Consider the following 19,933-nt stretch of genomic DNA (forward strand, 5'->3'; position numbering starts at 1 on the left):
CTTGAAGGAAGAGGGGGGAACATCCAGCCCACACTTCTCTTTATTTTTAGCAAGCACATTTAGGGAGTGGATCTAATAGGACTCTTAACTCCATTCATTCAACCCACATTATGAAGCACCTGCTGAGTTCAGTACCACTGAGCACCGAGTAAGTAGCTGGAACAGCATCCTCAGGGCTGGGGCTGCCTGCAGGGACCTTACAGTTAGGCAGGAGGCAAAGGGGAGTGAAGTCTAAGAGTGGTAAATGCTGCCACATAGGCAGAAAGCTCCAGAGGATGCTGGGGAAGAAAAGAGGCCGCTAAATCACTGTGTGCACACAGTGATGCACAGGCACACACACATGCACACACATATGCACATACACATGGTTTGTTGGGAAAAAATAGAAATTGGTATAGAGAGGAGTGTGGCGGTGGTGATGGTGGTGAAGGAACAGAAAATGGTCAAGTTCTTCACAACCTGATCAGAGAGGAGAGCATGAAAGTGGATGTGGCTAGGAAAAAGTGGAGACCTGAAGCTGGAGCCTAATTCAGAAGTGCAGCATGTTCTAGAAATTACAGATAGGATCTATGAAATGGGGACAGAATGTCACATGATGGAGCTCAATGTTTGGAAAAGTGACTCTTTGCCAAAATAGGTTATACACAGGTGTGAGGGAGAAGCCTTCTCGACACAAAGAAAGGATAAATATTTAAAGGAATGGAAATTACCTCGATTGGATCCTGACATGTCGTCAAAAGTATTGGATTATCACAATATATCACAATAAATATTTATGATTAAAAATAGAGATCAGGTTCTGGTGGACAGCTACTCTGTCGATTGAGATCTGAGGAATGCAGTTCAAAACTAGCTGGGCAGGAAACTCCTGAGACTTTTAACTCCAATTAACTAGCAAAAACCTGAATGTAGAGGTATGGCTCAAGTGATGGAGCCTTGAGTCAAAAAGCTAAATAAGAAAATGAGGGACTGTGTTCAAGCCCTGTACTGGTACACTATAGACAGACAGATAGATGATAGACAGAACTGGACAGAGACAAATGTAAATGAATGCCTAATATACAATGTTCCTTTTGCCAAAAGCTGTGTAGGATTTAGTATTTTGTCCTCATAGGATATGATAGACTAGACACTGAAGCCTTTCAGAAATTGTAAATGTCACTGTCTTGGGAGATAAACAGACTCTGGACAGGCACACAAAGCCCCCCATATATGTCCAAGCCATTTGAATGGCACGGACCCAAGGCATCCACAGAAAGGCTGGTGTTTGAAGCACCAGGTAGCAGACCCAGCCCCTTCTTCAAGAAACAGAAACCAAACCATGGAACATTAGTACATAATCTCTGGCTGCCAAGCAGGCTGCTCCACATCATATGGCATCATTTGCATCTGGCTTTGGATGCAAGCAATTGCTTTGCCTCTAGGATAATCCTGAATTTGTATGACATAATCCCAGCACAGTTTATCTCTATTGAGCGATGTGCCTATCTCTTTTAATTACACTTCTGTCTCTTATTCTCTTCCTTTCTATTAAATTTCATATATCTTCCACACTTCTTTTTTTCTTTATTTTCCTTTCTTCCTTCCTTCTCTCCCCCCCCCCCCACTGCCCTTTCTTTTTCTTATCTCTAAACTATTTAGGCTGTACTGGGGTTTGAACTCAGGGCCTCTTGCTTGCTAGGCAAGATCTCAATCACTTGACCCACACCTCCAACCCTTTTTGCCTTTCTTGTTTTTTGGACAGAATCTTGTATTTTCTTTGACTGGACTGGACTGTGATCCTCCTACTTATACTTCCGATATGTTTGGGGTGACAGGCATATGTCACCCTACACAAGTGTTTATCTGATTGAGATGAAATTCTCAGGAACATTTTACCCAGGCTGACAGTGAACCATGATCCTTCCCATCTCAGCCTGTCCAACAGCTAGGATTGCAGGCATTAGGCACTTCATTCAGCTCTCTCTTTTCAAATATTTCTGAGTTAGTTGCCATACGTTAAGCACAAGCTAATTAACTGATGGACATGGGAAAGGTCTTACTAGGACTGTAGATTTTCATTTATTATTTCCACATTGTTATATTAAATTTCTTTATGAGATCAAAATGCCAGAGAATCTGTGACTTAAATCTATATCTTACTCAAGTTTTCTGAGCTATTTCCTCTGTAATGTCTCCCAAGGTAATCTAACTATATTATGCAAAATAACTTCTAGAACTATCCACGTATCAGTATTCACTGGCAATATTAAATGAGCCCAAATTTGCAATTCAGGAGCTGCAAGTTGTCAAGTGAAATTAAATGCAGTTAGCAAAGCAGATTTCATTTATACAGTGTGTTTTCCCTCTATTATTTGAATATGACTACAAGACATGCAGCATAATGTACTAGCTTTTACATGCTTTTAAATTTTATTTTTGATTCTGTGGTTGTAGTCACCAAAAAGGAAAACCTATATGTAGTATTCAGCAAATGGCAAAACTAACTTTATATTTTTAACAAGTCTGCAGTGCCTAGTACACACTATAAAACTTTAAATTGTGAACAAAATACAGACATTTTTTACTTTGGTCTTACAACAAATGCCTCCACTTCCTGTTAACTTTGCCTTAATTCTAGAAAAGAAGATAATCTGAATTGTTTACGCTTTTTGTGCAAAAATATTTTTTGATGAAAGTAGGAGGGAACAGTAAACTATTCTGTTAGAAATCAAGACAGTGATTTGAAGACAGAGACCAGAGGGAACCCAGGGGGCTGGCAGAAGGCTTGTGATATTTGTTCCTTAATCTTGCTACCTAGCTGTATCTTCTTTATAAAAATCCATCAGGTGGCATATTTGCATTCTGAGGCACAACTGACATTAGCAAAAGGTTTAATAATTTTCCCATGAAGCAATACTCTGTGTTAGGTACAGAGCTGAAGAGGCCAAGAGAATAACAGACAGATGACCTTCTATATCCATGATTCCAGATTCAAATGCAGATTCAGCCAACCATAGATAAAAAGTATCTTTTGCCTTCCCCCCCACACCAAATAAAAATACATTGCATGTGTTCTGGGCACAAACACATATGGATTGATTTTCTTTATATTATTCCCTAACAATAGTCTGACAACTATTTGAATAGTATTCACATTGTATTAGATATGATCAATCATTTAGAGATGACTAAAAGTATATAGGGTATGTGTAAGTTCTAAGAAGATATGGTGCATTTGATGTAAGAGACCTGAGCATCACAAGGGCTTGTATCCCTGAGATCCTAGAATAAATTCTAAGTAAATTCTAAGGGATAGTTACAATTGCTCAAAAAACAGAGTAAACATGGGTCTTGGTCAAAGAAGGCACCTTAGTTTCTTTTCTGTCCATATAGATATAATAAGTTTATTACTCATGCAGGCATGATTGGAGAGAATGGGGGGAGGTGGGGAGAAATAAAGACTTTGGCCTCTTCGCAGGAAACAAGCAAAAATCAAGTGGCAGGCAGAAAGGACAAGGAGGATGACATGTTTTTATGTAGCATTTTCTCCTCTCAGATTCCATTTGACATTCATGTCTGATTCAAGTACTGTATGGGAACCATGTCACAGAGAACTTTTTTTTTTCTGAGTCGGAAACCACCTTTGGGTGTTTTAGAAAGTCCTCCTATGATTGGACTGATTTGCAAACTTATGGTTAAGGTTGTTTCCTCATATCCCTTCTGAGACCATCAGAGGTAGTTTGGGTGGATATTGTGCAACTCAGCTGATGGAATCTGATTTGTGAGCATCCATGGAACTGATAAAATTTCATATAAATATAAATGTGAAGATACATATCACATATCAATGTATATAATAAATAGTGGACATAATGTGTAATGCATAGTGCAATGTATAATATATACTATGTTATATAATTTGTATGTATATGTTTGTATATCTATTATACATTGTATATATTGTATATATATATATATATGTGTGTGTGTGTGTGTGTGTGTGTGTGTATGTTCTCTATATGCAGTATCTGCACATTTTGCATCTACAAAATCAATCAACTACTGATGAAAAATACAATGAAAACCAAACTAGGAGAACTGTATCTATCATTCACCAAATAACACAGCAATTTCCAGAAATTACAGTGATGCATCCTTGTAATGCCAGTACTCTGGAATGAGGAGGCAGAAGGATGTGAGTCTCATAGCAGCCTGGACTATAGAGCAAGATCCTATCTTAAAAAAACCAAGGTCAGCAGGTATAGCTCAGTGGTAGAGCTCTTGCTTAGCATGTGTAGCACTCAACATTCAATCTCTAGCACTGCCATTTTAATGTAACATTTACATTGCCACTAAACAGCATAAGCCATTTAGAAATAATTTAAAATGCATTATATGCAAAGACTACATTTTTTTTGGGGGGGGTCTTGTTTTGGAGCCTGAACTCTGGGCTTGGATGCTGTCCCACAGCTCTTCAGCTCAAGTCTAGTGCTCTACCACTTGAGCCACAGTGCCACTTCTGGCTTTTTTTTTGCTTATGTGGTACTTAGGAATCAAACCCAGGGCCTCAGGCATGCAAGGCAAGCACTCTACCACTGAGCCACCTTCCCAGCCTGAAAAACTACATTTTTTATATGAAGAACTTGAACAGGAACTCGGAGGAAGATGGCAGAGGAGAAGCTGGAGGCTAAACATGCTCTCACTTAGAAAGCAGTTTTAGTGTTCCAGTGAACAGTCTGAGGCTACAGAATCACACCAAGTGTGCCATCACAGTACAGAGAGTTTGGCCAGAGAGGAAAAATCCAGGTAGCTTGGCCAAGGAGTGAGCACTTGCTGGTGTCTGCAGCTGCCATATCAACAGAGAGAGCCTGGGACAAAGGTGCCAGACACGGTGAGTGAGCAGATTCTACTTATAACCAGCAAGAACTGACAAGGAGCAGAAATCTTCCTCTTATTGATAGCAGACGAGGGATGGCCCAGAAAACAAGAGGCTGGAGTGAGTACACCCCAAGACATCCTTACTCCTTCTCATGGAGCAGTGGTGGAAAGGTAGTCAATCCAGCACCACTAAAGAAGAAGTCCATCTTTGATACTGACAAAGGCCCAGCTTGAGAAGCTAGCTCCAACTCAGGCCTTGGAAGAAAACATTAGGAGCCATTCAGCAGGTCACAGGCACCTGCCCTGCCCCAAATAAACAAACTCAGAGATGAGAATGGAAACATCACCACAGAAACAACCAAGATTCAGAACATTGTAAGGGAATACTTCTCAAACATTTATGCTAATAAGTTTGAGAATCTGGAAAAAATGGATGATTTTCTAGCAAAAATTGACATGCCAAAAATCAAGATGAGTTAAACCAACTTAACAGACCCAAATTAAGCATTGTAACAGAAACAGCAATAAGAGACCTCCCATCTAAGAAAATCTCAGGATGGGATGGATTTACGGCTGAATTCTACGAGGCCTTCAAAGCAGAACTCACACCAATACTTCTCCAACTCTTCAATGAAATTGGAAGAGAAAGTTGACTACCAAACTTTATGAAGCCATTGTAACCTTCATCCCCAAACCAGGCAGGGACTCATCAAAGAAAGAAAACTATTTCTTTGATGAACATCAATGCAAAACTTCTCAACAAAATTTTGGACAATCGACTTCACAAATTCATCCAAAAAATCATACACCATGATCAAACAGGATTCATTTCAGGGATGCAAAGCAGGTTCAATATATACAAATCAATTAATATAGTTCATCACATCGACAAGAGCAAGGATAAGAACTACATGGTTATCTCAATAGATGCAGAAAAGGCATTTGGCAAGATACAACACCCCTTTATGATGAAGGCTCTGGAAAAATTAGGAATCCATGGATTCCTTTATTGTAGTCTTCAATACAATAAAGGCTGTATATGACAAACCTACAGCCAGTATTTTACTTAATGGTGAAAAACTAAAGACATTTCCTCTAAACTCAGGAATGAGACAAGGATGTACACTCTCTCCACTTCTCTTCAATTTAGGATTAGAATGCCTAGCTACAGCAATAAGTAAGACGCAAACAATGGACTGTGAAAGTGGCTCAGTGGTAGAGTGCTTGCCCTGCATGCATGAGGCCTTGGATTCGATTCCTCAGCACCACATAAGAAAAAAGAAAAAAGCCGGAAGTGGTGCTGTGGCTCAAGTGGTAGAGCGCTAGCCTTGAGCTGAAGAGCTGAGGGATCCCGTCCAGGCCCAGAGTTCAGGCCCCACGACTGGACCCCTCTCCAAAAAAAAAAAAAGACACAAACAAAAAGGGGACCCAAATAGGGAAAGCCAAAGTAAAATTCTCCCTCTTTGCAGATGATATGATCTTCTATTTAAAGAATCCTATGGACTCCACTCCCAAGCTACTCAAGCTGATTCAAAACATTGGCAAAGTAGCAGGGTGTAAAATTAACCCTCAAAACTCAATGGTTTTTCTGTATGCCAACAATGAAAAAAGCGTGACTGAAACCAGGAAAGCAAGTCTTTTTGTAATAGCCCTACAAAATATAAGATGCTTAGGAATTTACTTAAGTAAAGAAGTGAAGGACCTCTACGATGAAGACTTTGAAAACCTAAAAAAGGAAATCAAAGCAGAACTTAGGAAGGGGAAAAACCTCCCATGCTCCTGGATCAGAAGGATCAGCATTGTGAAAATGGCAATATTTCCCAAGGCTATCTACAAATTCAATATGATACCTATCAATATTCCAACCTCATTCTTCAATGAAATGGAAGAAGCAATCTAAAAATTCATATGGAACAATAAAAGACTCTGAATAGCAAAAATGATCCTTAGCAGAAAGAACAGTGCTGGGGAATATCAATACCAAATTTAAAACTCTACTACAAAGACACAGTAATTAAAACAGCTTGGTACTGGCACAAGAATAGATCTGAGAATAGAATCAAAAACCGGAAATGAACCCACAGACCTATAGCCACCTAATCTTGGATAAGGGAGCTAAAAAAATAGAATGGAAGAAAGACAGCCTCTTCCATAAATGGTGCTGGCAAAATTGGTTAATCACCTGTAGAAAACTAAAGTTAGATCCCTATACACCACCCTGCACCAGAATCAACTCCAAATGGATCAAAGACCTCAGAGTCAAAGCAGGCACCCTGAACATATCACAGGCAAGAATAGGAGAAAGCCTAGGTCTCCTTGGCACAGGCCAAAATTTTCTTAATAGAGACCCAGAAACACAACAAATCAAAGAAAGGTTGGACAAATGGGATTGCATGAAGCTGCAGAGCTTCTGCATGGCAAAGGACATAACTAGCAAGATCAGTAGAAAGCCCATGCATTGGGAGAAGATCCTCACTAGCCATACAATGAATAATGGTCTCATATCTAAAATATACTTGGAACTCTAAATTAAATCCCCCAACAACAAATCCTCAAAGAAAAAACTGCCCAATAAATATGTGGGCTAAAGACTTACAGAGAATCTTCTCTGAAGAGGAAAGAATGGCTAATAGACATATGAAGAAATGTTCAACCTCTCTAGCCATAAAAAAAAATGCAAGGCAAGTCAAAACAACATTGAGATTCCACCTCACCCCAGTTAGAATGGCTATAATCAAGAACTCTAAAAACAACAGCTGCTGGAGAGGATGTGGCCAGAAGGGAACCCTACTGCATTGTTGGTGGGAGTGTAAAATTGTTCAATCACTTTGGAAAGCAGTATGGTGGTTCCTCAAAAGACTATAGAGTTCCCCCACTTTTGGACATTTACCCAAATGATCACAAACAAGACCATACTAAATCTACCAGCACAACTATGTTTATTGCAGCATTATTTACCATAGCTAAGATATGGAACCAACCCAGATACCCTCAGTAGATGAATGGATCAAGAAAATGTCACACACACACACACACACACACACACACACACACACACACACACACACACACACACACACACATATCAGAATTTTATGCCTCCATCAGAAAGAATGACATTGCCCCATTTGTTAGGAAGTGGAAAGACTTGTAAAAAATTATATTAGGTGAAGTAATCCAGGCCCAAAGAAACATAGGTCCCATGGTTTCCCGTATTTGCAATAACTCGTATATGTCTGGGACAAGCAGAAAAGGTCAAAAGCTAAGTACATATGAGCAGATAAGATGATGTTAAATGAAATGAACCCCAAGTGTTTTTTTTCTTGCTTGCTATTGTTTCTAACGTATTCATAATGTACCATGTGGGTTTTTTTTTGTTTCTTTGTATGTTCCTCCCACAGGGTATAACCCGTTTTCACTGTATTTGATGTTGGTGCCCTGCATCTTGAATATACAGTTTCTAATTTGCGGAGGGGAAGGGAAAAAACAAATTTGCCTAAATAGGGATACAGGTTGACCCAGTGTAACAGTGAGATGCACAAGACACTATGTTGAAACACGAACTTTACCATTTAGGCAGGGGTGGGGAGGATGGGGGAGTGTGAGTGTGGTAGGGAAGGTGGGGAGGGAAAGGATGGTAAGGGAAAAATAAAGGAGGAGGTAACAATGCTTGATAGGAAATGTACTCATTACCTTGTTCATGTAAATGTGACCCCTCTGTACAGTATTTTTACAATAAATAAATATAAAAATAAAATAAAAACTTTACCTACAGAAAAAAAGAACTTGAACATCTGTGTGTTTCATTCATTGCTGCATTAAGCAGTGGGTAAGATGATACCAACTTGCTAACCCCCCACTGAAACACTTGTGGACCCATCAGCTCCAGATTTGCCTTGTTCACCAAAGCACAGGATGTTCAACAGAGACTTGTAGCTGTGAGTTTCTTTGTACCTTTAATAGCTGTCTCCCATTTTATTCTCAGTCAGTGACTCATTTAGAGTTTTCCCCCACCCTAGCGACTCTTGGTGCCAAATGAAGAAAGTCTTATTTTATAGTTTGTGGTTGAACTTGCCAAGGGGCTTAATCTTATTTCTGAGAAAAGATTTATGTAGCAGCAACTGCATAGTATAAGCAAAAGGAGTGTGAAAATAATTGCAATCAATTCTTGTTTTCTACTTGTAATGCTAAAAATAAAACTAGTCAGGCATCTGAGGCTCACCCCTGTAATCCCAGCTATACAGGAGATTGAGATTCAAGGAGTATGGTTCAAAGCCTACTCAGGCAGGGAAGTCTATGAGATTCTTATCTCTAGTTAACTCTCTCTCTCTCTCTCTCTCTCTCTCTCTCTCTCTCTCTCTCTCTCTCTCTCTCTCTCTCTCTCTCTCTCTCTCTCTCACACACACACACACACACACACACACACACAAAGAGGTAGAGCTTCAGCTCAGGTGGTAGAAGGGACTAGCTTTAAGCAGGGAACAGTGCCAGACACTGAGTTCAAGTTCCAGAACCAGAACAAATAAAAAATGAATAAATTACCAATAAATTACAGAAACAAGAATTTCCTTCTTGCATTATATAATCCTATTGTAACCTACCTCTCATCCCATACAAAATGTGACTTGTCCTAATTTTCACACTTTTGATACATTCTAAACACACTCCTCCAGCTTTCAATATGTAGTTGATGCATGTTTCGTTTTCAAAATGTTAGCTGGATCAGATCTAAAGTTTGATAGTACATTCACATAGAAAAGAACTTTGAGTGGTTTGTTATCATTTAAATAAGTCATTTTCTGTTATTCATATACTGATCATTTCACTCATTGGCTGCCACTCTTGTACACCCCCCTCTTCTTGTACACTTTTCTACAAATATGAAAAGAAAGTTTGTATGGTTCTATTTATGTTTTACAAGAAAAAATTAATCAAGCAATTTCCATTTTAAAAATGTGACTTGTTATTTGGGAGAAAAGATCATGTGTTATCATAGGAAATATATACCTTCGGAAGCAAATTAATCAGTTCAAGCAATGCTTCAATCCAGCATTGTACCAATGGTCCTCTAACTGAACTCCAGCTTCATAGCTGAGCAGGGATGAGGGTGGATTGAGGCCAGTCCCAGACAACATCCTAGTAGCATTTGCTACCCAGGCACCATGTGAACATGTTTACTAAGTGTACCAATATATATGCAAATGATTCACAGGGTGACTGTCAGGGTCTCTTGGTGAGCTTCAACATTACAATCTCACTTGTTACTCTCAACATCTGCCTGGCTAAGTATAAGGTAGATCTGATTTGGGTAACAGAGGGGGGGGGGAGGGAGGGAGAAAGGAGAGAGAGGGAGAGAAAACCACATGGAAATTTGGGTTTGATGAGTTAGTTTTACCAGTATAACATCATTGAATTGAGAGGGTTTCACATGTTAAGTGGGTTCTGTATGCCATATGGAAGCAAGGGTTCTTTGGAATAAGATTTCTAAAGCTGGGGCTGGGAAGGTGGCTCAGTGGTAGAGTGCTTGCCTTGCATGCATGAGGCCCTGGGTTCGATTCCCCAGCACCGCATAAGCAAAAAGAAAAAAAGCCACAAGTGGCGCTGTGGCTCAAGTGGTAGAGTGCTAGCCTTGAGCTGAAGAGCTGAGGGACAGCGCCCAGGCCCAGAGTTCAGGCCCCAGGACCGGATCCCCCCCACCAAAAAAAAAGATTTCTAAAGCTGATCCATAAAGGGCAGATGCGGTAATATGAGCTGGTTCTTTTCCTTTAGAATCTTACTGGTTTTCTATCTAATGGTGAATAATAATGCTGGGATAATACTGGAAAAACTCTGGACCAAATATTTTGATTGTGTTTCCTGTGTAAGAATCAAACATGGTATGCAGGGCATTATGAAGGTGTGATTATAATACACTGTGATGTATTTCTGTGGTACCAAAAAAGAGAATAAAGCTGATGTAACAATGTAAGGATTTCACTTAAGAAAGTAGTCACATTATTTCAAGGCATCCGTTCAAGAATTCAATGTACATCCTACAAAATTAAATATATAAATGAGAATATTGAAAGAGGTGACATTGATCAAGATGCATTGTATTCATAAACTGGTTTGTTAAGTGGCAACTCCTTTGTACAACTACTTAAAGATAATAAAAAAGCACACTTCATATTTTGCTATATGACTAAATTCTTCCATCCAAATAATCAGTACATTAACCTATTTAACAGCACTCCTGAACATTATTCTAATGTATTAAATACAGATCTCCCTTGGTATCCAATTGGGAATATTTTTCTAGGATCCTTGCATATACCAAAATGCATAATCTCTCATACAAAATAGCCTAGTACTACACAAAAACCACACATGCCTCTTGTACATGTTAAATCACCTGCATATTATTGCAAATGCTGTGCAAAGTTACTAGTGATAAGAAGAAAAAAATCTGTGCATATTTAGAACAGACACAAGTTGTATGTGTGAAAAAATCTGTACATATTTAGAAGACACAACGTGTGTGTGTGTGTGTGTGTGTGTGTGTGTGTGTGTGTGTGTGTGTGTGTGCACATGTGCCCACTGCTACTGGGCCTGAGCACTGTCTCTTAGCTTCTTTGTACAAGACTAATGCTCCCCAACTTGAGCCACAGCTCCATTTCTTGATTTTTGATAGTTAATTGGAGATAAGAGCCTCATAATCTTTCCTGCATGGGCTGGCTTTGAACAGTGATCCTCAGATCTCAGCCTCCTAAGTAGCTAGGATTACAGGCACTGTTACCCAGTTTAGCTTTTTTTAAATATCTGTAAACTACAGTTGATCGAACCATGATGTAGAACTATCCATGAAGGGCAATGTATTAAATCTGGCACATTATTTAGTATGTTCAATATTCTAATCTCCTAATTTTGAACATAAAATGGAGGAATTTGGCTTTTCCTAACACTATGAATCAAGGAAGAGACTTTCCTTTGAAATTTTGAAAGTATAGGGGAGCTCTATGTGGAGTCTTTTGAGGAACCTCCATACTGCTTTCCAAAGTGATTGAACAAGTTTACATTCCCACCAACAATGAAGTAAAGTTCCCTTCTGTCCACATCCCCTCCAGCATCTGTTGTTATTAGATTTCTTGATTATGGACATTCTAACTGGGGTGAGGTGGAATCTCAATGTTGTTTTGACTTGCCTTGCATTTCTTTTATGGCTAGAGAGGTTGAGCATTGCTTTATGTGTCTATTGACCATTTTTATTTCCTCTTCACACCTGTGTAGACAGTATACATCATGTGTACAAATATTTACTCTCACATATAGTGCACATTCAATAAAATATACTTTTCCATAAAAGTCCTATTTTGTAAAGAATTAAGAGTTGTATTCAAACCTAAATACTTTTCTCTTCTTCCCACAGCCCTTGGTATAACTCAGACCATGTGATTCTCACAAAGGTCAGTCCAGGAAACAGATGACAGATGACGGGGGTGGGGAGATAGGTTGAGGCAGGGAGTTCTCCCAGTGACAAGGATGGAGCTATAATCTGATTCTGTTACTTAATATATATTTCCTCAAATATCCTAATGTGTGTTTTCACTCCAGAGGTAAGAACACAGTAAAGGAGGGACTTCATCCTCCTGTATTTCTGTGTGTGTGTGTGTGTGTGTGTGTGTGTGCGCGAGCGCGCGTTTGTATGAGTGAGTCTTAATAAGGCAGTTTATTTTCCACATGGAGGTTTCCTTTTCTTTGCGTTTGTTTTGTTTCTATTCATTTATTCTTTGAGATGAAGTCTTCCTATGTTTTCCAGGCTGACCTTGAACCCCTGATCCCCTCAACTCAGCCTCTTGACTGCTGGGATTACAGGTTTGTACCACAACACCTGGCTCCATATGGCGATCTCTAATGATCGATATTTTTCTCAATTTAAAAACAATTTACAAACCAAGCTCCTATTTCCAATAGTAAAAAAAAAAGAAAAAATATTGATTTAAGTATACATTTATGATTCCATCCCAGATGAATTGAAATGAATAAATCCCCTAACAACATTCTTTTCTCTACTATTCATGGGCAGTGGTACAAGCATGTGCTCAGCCTATAGTAATATACTAGCACTCCAGAAAAGCCATCAGTGTGCTTTCAAGGAAGCTACTTTTATAATTTATTTCTCATAATAAAGCCATTGGAATATCTAAGAGATTTACCCTTTCCCAAATTTAATTTAAAGCTAAGTCATTTTAGAAACCACAACAATTACCCACATGTAAGAACATTTACTTGAAAAATTTGTGTAATTTGAACATGAAAAACCAATTGTTTGAAATTTAATAAAGCATTTCTCTCTCAGGCTCAAATATATGAATTATAAATTTTTGAACACAGAGGCTAATCACTGAGCTGGCAGAGATTTTCTTTGTAGAATCCTTACCAGTGCTTTCACCAATATATTGTTAAATGTTCCAAGAGATTACTTTCCATTCCCTCTCTTTACTAATCTAGTAACTCAAAGTGGACGAATATGTTTCTTCAATCAGCCTAAATCTTTCCATGAAAATTTCACCTGATACAATGCCTTTCATATTGTCAGAATTTTATTCTAATAATGCCTGTTGAGATATTTTGGATCTCCTGGCCTATGTCTTAAATTCCAACTTAAGATTTTTCCTGCTTTCAGGTTCTGATAAATCCCTCCGACCAATAGGATCCTCTTTTCACCTCTATCCTACACCATCTTCCTGCCCAGCCTGCTTGGTCATAAGAAAGGACACCAACATGAATTCTCACAGTCACGGTCTCTAGCAGGAGTTATTCCTGTTTCTCGGTTGAGTGGGTCTCAGTCTAGAAGCACAGGCTGTGGGCACCCAAGTTCAAATCTCAGCTTTGCCAAGGTACTTCCCCATTTTTAAGATCCAGTCTTTTCATTGGCAAATGAGTCTAATACTAACTCCCAGGGCTGTGGCTAAAGTATACTTTAATAATCTCCACAAAGAAAATGGAAGGGTGTGATGTATTATTATTATTATTATTATTCTTTGAATGCTACCCGCTCCTGGGACTGCAGGGGAGTTGCTTTAAAGTGCATCAGAACATACAATTATCAGTCTTAAGGAATCCAGAACCAGAAGTCAAGCTGTAAAAGATTCAATCTCAGCCCTCCTCTTCCAGCCCTGGAAACTGAGCTTCTCCAGGGCAGGTCACTGCAGGGCCACTGCCAACAGCTGTCCTTGTCCCTTTGTTCTTTCTAAGAAAGTCCAGTGTGAAATTACACAGCCAGCCCTCATGCCCCTCCAGCTCTTAAGAGCCTATGTGGGCCTCCTTGAATTGAGTTCTTTCCTAAAGTGGCCCACAGAGGGCAGCAGAAGCCAGGAGGGGTCCAGTACAATTCCTCCAGAGGAAGTAGCAGGACTCTGATGCCATTCCCATTCATAAAGCCTCTCCCAAATCATGGGGTCCTTGAAACTGTGGGGCAATGTAGGACCTGCAGGTAGATGACAACTGTTAGGACTCAGCTTTTGCCAAGTGGCAGAGCTGGGATTGTGTTGGTTCTAAACGGGACCAATCACCCCTGCAAAGCCTCAGGGCCCCCTGGTTCATATCCTACAGCCTTTAAACATACTGTACATACAAACCAGGCAGGCTCCCAATATATAAACCAAAGTGAATCTATCTGTTCCTATTCATTTGAGGGCAGGTTGGGAATTTTAGGTCAGAATAAAGTTCAGACTGTAAGAAGCCTAGCAATCTATCTTTTCCCACTGCTTCTGTACTGGCACTGCACACCATTTACAAACTGTAACATCATTTATAAACAAACCTCTAGAAAGGAGGTCTTTTGGACAAATGGCAGCTGTGTGAAATTCCAAGTGTGATAATGTGCTAACAGTGGCTGGACATCTTCCATGGCTCATTCAGTCCTTGGCTTTGACATCCACAGTTTATATTAAGACCATTGGAAATCTCTGTGTAAAAATTCACTTACCATTGCTTGATTCTACAACCAGGAACTGATTCTTGACATTCTTTCTTTCTTTTTTTTTCTTTTTCACTTGTGAATTGTATGCCTTTCCCTTTTTTTTTTTTTAAAGATGAGCTTTCAGCTTTCATGACTTAAAAAAAATCAAAACTTAACTTAAACCTGCCAATGAGGATATTATCTGATTCCCTTAGACATTTGAGCACATGGTATAAAACATTTAATTAAATTTAAGCAATTATAATTTAAGATCCTATTTCAGAATAGGAAGAAAAATGAAATCAATTGGAAAAAACAATACAGTATGCGTACAGAGGAAATCCAATTTTTTTTCAACAAGATTGTGTCTATTGTATCATGCAGAAGAAATTTTTATTCAGAGTATCATGAATGAGGCAGAAAATCTGCAAATTAATTATGAATTTCCCAGAGGACAAGTGTCTCTAAGTTTTTGGAGATTTATTTATAGAAGCTGGAGCTGCAGAGGCCTCAGAGTGAGTATAATTTTAGGTAAGACTTGAGCAATGGAGAGGAAATGCTCAGGTAAGTTATAGAGAAGATACACTTCCAGATACCATAAACAATACACCAGATACTTCCATACTCAAATAATCTCAGAAAGAGGAGAATCTCAGAAGAGAAGGTTGCAGAAGCAAGCATATCCAGGAATATCTCAGCATTCCATTTCCTATGTGATTCTTCTTGGTGGATGGATTGATCACAATTCACAGACCCAACTTCTGTCTTCATCCTGCAAGCAACCTCTCTCCCTGCTAGAAACCAAACACATTCCCAAGCTGGTGTCTCATGCCTGTAATCCTAGCTACTTCCAAAGGCAGGAAAGTCCATGAGACTCTTATCTCCAATTACACACAAGCATGTGAGCACTCGTGCACGTGCACACACACACACACAGAGGCTAAAAGCAGAGCTGTGGTTTAAGTGAGTGCAAGCCTTGCACAGAAAGCTAAGGATCAGTGCCCAGGGACTGAGTTCAAGCACCAAAAGAAGCACCCAACAACAACCACCACCACCACCACCAAAAGTGATTGCCTTGTTCTGCGTAATACTCCAGCACACATTTTCAGACATTAAATGATCACAAACTCTATTTAAATATACTTCTTTCAAAATAGCCTTGTCTTTATTTCCTAGATTATATACACCACATCATAAACTCACCAAAGGCTGCTGGGTTTTTACTTTGCACTCTTTCCTGAAGTCTCCACAGGCACTTGCAATTGTGGAGCTTGGACCTCCACTAGGATCAAAACTTCATAGCACAATCTCACAAGAGATACCACTCAAAATTCTAGAAACCTTGATTGCTCCAAGTAATAGAGGTACAATGGCACAATTTCTATGAACTGCAACTAAGAATTGGATCAAAAATCCTTGTGTGTTAGAGTACATTCCTTAACCTCCTTGAACAAATTCAAGGCAATCCATCTAGCAAGTTTCTCTCCATTTTGATCACAACATCCAATCACTACTGCCAACAGTTTTTCTAATGCCTTAGTACAAAATGCAAGGCCATGTGCTATAAAAGTGTCAAATATCTCATCCAGAAAAAATAGTTGTGGGAGGAATGTGAGTAAAAACAGATTCAAGGCTATAGATCTTTTTTTTTTCTTTTAAAAGAAGAGTTAACTCTACATCTGCAAGAACCTTATGCTATCAGTTTTATTGAAATTCTTCCTAAGTCACAAATTACAATTCAAAGTAGTAAAAAAAAAATGTTGATCATGAGTTCCAAAAATTACTTATTAAATAACCTGAGTATTTGCTGGGGGGTGGGGAGGGTGGTTGCTGCTGATACTGGGGCTTAAACTCAGGGCCTGGGTCCTGTCCCTTAATTCTTTCACTCAAGACTGATGCCCTTCCACTTGAGCCACAGCTCCATGTCTGGTATTTTGCTGGTTAATGAAAAAGAAGAGTCTCATGGATTTTCCTGCCCAAGCCTGCTTCAAACCTCTACCTTTCAGATGTCGGTCTCCTGAGTAGCTAGAATTACCACTGCAGGCACCTGGCTCTCGTCTTTTTAAATATGTAGAAAGTATTTCTGAAGCAGAATGTTTTCCAGCCTTCCACTGATTCCCTCACTGAAAAAGGCAGCCTGGGTAGAGAGGACTCACCCTTCACCACTGCCCAGGAGTCCAGGAGACAGAGATTCCCACCAAGTATGGTTTACTTCTTGTCAAATTTTTCAGCAGAACAAACAAAAATAAGTTTATAGAAAGCCAGCTAAACATCCTCCCCCTAAAATGCTTCTGGGATTGTAACAGAGCTTTGGAAGTTCTGCTTGACAAAACAAATATGGTATAGGAAGAGAGACCTGGAAGGCAATCACAAAAAGTCTCATTTAAATTCCTGGAAAGCACAGCCTCTCCAAACACAGCTATTCAGTCCTCTTTGGAAGGCGTCATTTGCTGTGAGCCCTGAGTTTAACTTCACCAGGTCTGCACCCGCACCGCCAAATCCAAAGAGGATGAATGTCACATTCTCTATACCAAAGAATGCATGAGACACCCACTCTGTACTCTGTAAAACGGTCCCCAAAGCGCCTGCCAAGTGTGTAAGAGTTAACATTGGCCTTTTTATTTTCTTTTGAGGATTCTAAAGAACCCCATCTGCCTTTCCACATTATAGCTACAAAGACCAAGAAATCAATAGAACAATTTTGAAGCTCTAAGAGTGGGCTGGAGCCGAAGTAAAATTCAACAGCAGTTGAGAGTCACAGAGTTCCACTGCGTGTCCCCCCTGTCCCCCAAAGCGCAAGCCTGTCTCCAGAACGTTACAGCTTCTCCGACCAAGCCACCCTCAACATTCGCCACCCACAGATCTGGCTTCTCCTCGCGGAGTCTAACTCCGTGTTAAACAGCTCGTGTTCAGCAGTGACTAGGAGGAAGATGTCGCCCCCCAGTCCGATCCCCTTCCCTCCCCACCCCGTCCGCCCCGTTCCCCGTGCCTTCCCTTACTAACCTTGTCCCCCGCGCGCCGCGCCTGCAGACCGCGGTGCCTAGCGCTCGCCGGCACGCGCGGCGCTCCAGTCGGGGAAGAGCGAGTCACATTTTATTCCCCAGCAGCTGCTCGGGTGCGCGCGCCACGCGCTCCCACACTCACGCGGACGGACGCCCTCCGAAGCAGGGGGATCCGGGCTGGGGGCGCCCGACGCGCGCCGCGGAGCTTGGGAGTGGTGGTGGCCTTTGCTGGAGGCAGTCCCGCCGCTTCCCGATGCCACCGGGGGACGCTCCAAGAGACCCTGCACTCCCTTTCTGGGCGGCCTGCGGGCGGTGATCACCTCCCCGGGGCCAGCGCTGCTCCGCTCGGGCGGCAGCTGCAGGCACGGGGTTGCAGGGCGCAGAGTGAGGCGTGGGGTGGGGATGGGGGAAGCTCGGCCTCCGAGCTAGTGCGGGGTTGCCATCAGCCGCGCGCCGCGTGCCTCATTGTTTCAGGCAGCGCAGCGATGGCTCCGGCGGCCAGGGCTGCTGCGTGGATCCAGGTCCAGAACCTCAGGGGGCAAAGACAGCGCCTCTGGGCCCGAACGCCTAAGCTGCACCGCCCCGAGCTCCGCGCGCCCCCCCTCCCTCCGCCTTGGGGTCCCCTCCCCCCCTCCCCCTACTTCCCTCCAACCTCCTCGGATTCGGCCCGGGCTCACCTAGCCGGCGGGCGCCCAGCGCGGGGAAGTTTCTCCGGCTGCTCCGGGCGGCCCCGGCCCGGCAAGCTCGGCCCGCGGGCGAGCGCAGGCGGGGTGCTCGGGGCTCTGCGCGGAGCCCTGCCTCTCGCACAGAGTGATTGCACACTTGGGCTGCGTGGGGCGCCGCGGCTGCCTAAAAAAGGCAGCTTTCTCCCCAGCCACCGCTTCCATCCAGCCCCAGTCCCTGCGGGGATTACCTGCACGGTCCCCACCTGCACCGTCGCTGCCGGCACAGCGCCTGCCACCCAGGGGGCACTCGGGGTCCCTGACGGGGCGGCAGGGATGCAGGAATGTGAATGTGCGGACTGAGGGGAGTCCCTGAGTGGGGCCCCACGGAAGCGAGTCTTTGTGAACCCTGCCTGACACACACCCTTCGGCAGAGACGGAGGTCGCGCTACCTGCGCGGCCGGCAGCGCCCGCGAACCGGCTGGGTGGGGCGCAGAGCAGTCCAGCATCCTCCCGGACCCGCTCGCTCCCTTTGTTCCCCTTGCCCCGCCAGGCTCCGCGCTGCCGCCTGTTCCCTACTGCCCGGAGCTTCTGCGAGGCGCCGGGCAGATCGGGAAGGTGGAGCCGGCCACCTTCCACTTGGGAAGGGCTGCCGGCCAAGTCTGCGGACGGAGCTCCCCGGAGAGAGGGCTGTTTCCCTTCCGCCCTCCCGGGACAGCAGCCTCCCCACCCCCCCTCCCCAAACCGGCGTGGGATGGGACTGGGACAGTTCTGCTGATGGCGGCGGCCTGGGTTGTTTTCCCGAGCACAGGGAGAGTCGACCCTGGGAGCGCACAGCTGGCTGCAGGCCCAGCAGCTGGAGCTGCGGGCGGGACTGCAGGGAGCCGCAGCTCGGGTGTGTCTGTCTACTCGCGTGCGGAATGCCCATTTGTCCCCGCGGCCTTTGGATTTTTTAAAGGCAGCGGCAGCTGGTCCTGGGACCCAAGACCGCTCCGCTCTTTGTTTGCGGGTAAACACGCCCCTCTGAACTTCAACGTGGCTCCCGGCGCGCTGGTGGGGTGCGTCCACTCCCGCCGGTCCTCTCCAGGATCCGTTCACCAGCAGCCATTCGCAAGTGGGGGCGGGGGCTCAGGTGGAGAAGGATTTGTTAGGGTGATGATGCCCCCCGCCCCGACTGCCTAGGCCCAGAAGGAAAAGCAGTCACCCCAACCCCCACCAAACCGTGTTCATCCCTGTGTCCTAGCTACAGCAAACGTTTTGGAGACCGACTGTTCACTAAATCTACTACTTTTAAGTCTGCAAGTATGTTCCAGAAACTAATTGGGGAGAGAGAGAGAAAGAATGAACTATGTTATCCAATTCATTAAGAATTCCTTGAGTTCTTATTACATGTCTAGAACTCAGCACCAAGGAAAGATAGCAAAATTCCCTGGAGAAGTTTATAGAAATTGGAAGTATCACAGGAATTA

The 19,933-nt window shown here is 42.6% G+C and overlaps 1 protein-coding gene across 5 annotated transcripts in view; it reads right to left on the reverse strand.

Annotated features, from left to right (window-relative positions):
* St6gal2 (ST6 beta-galactoside alpha-2,6-sialyltransferase 2) overlaps positions 1-18,728 on the reverse strand; it is an 82,913-nt gene extending 64,185 nt beyond the window's left edge. For 3 of the 5 annotated variants that reach the window (XM_069988633.1, XM_069988630.1, XM_069988634.1), the window contains exon 1: positions 18,480-18,555. The gene's annotated coding sequence lies outside the window, so the exon portion shown is untranslated. Of the gene's footprint in view, positions 1-17,803; positions 17,887-18,479; positions 18,556-18,715 lie in introns of those variants that run through there. The other 2 variants (XM_069988632.1, XM_069988631.1) reach the window with 2 other exon arrangements.
* Between the last annotated feature and the right edge of the window lie 1,205 nt (positions 18,729-19,933).

Source organism: Dipodomys merriami, unplaced genomic scaffold, assembly GCF_024711535.1.
Source record: "Dipodomys merriami isolate MVZ:Mamm:240054 unplaced genomic scaffold, mDipMer1.0.p SCAF_36, whole genome shotgun sequence".
In the NCBI taxonomy this organism is placed as follows: domain Eukaryota; kingdom Metazoa; phylum Chordata; class Mammalia; order Rodentia; family Heteromyidae; genus Dipodomys; species Dipodomys merriami.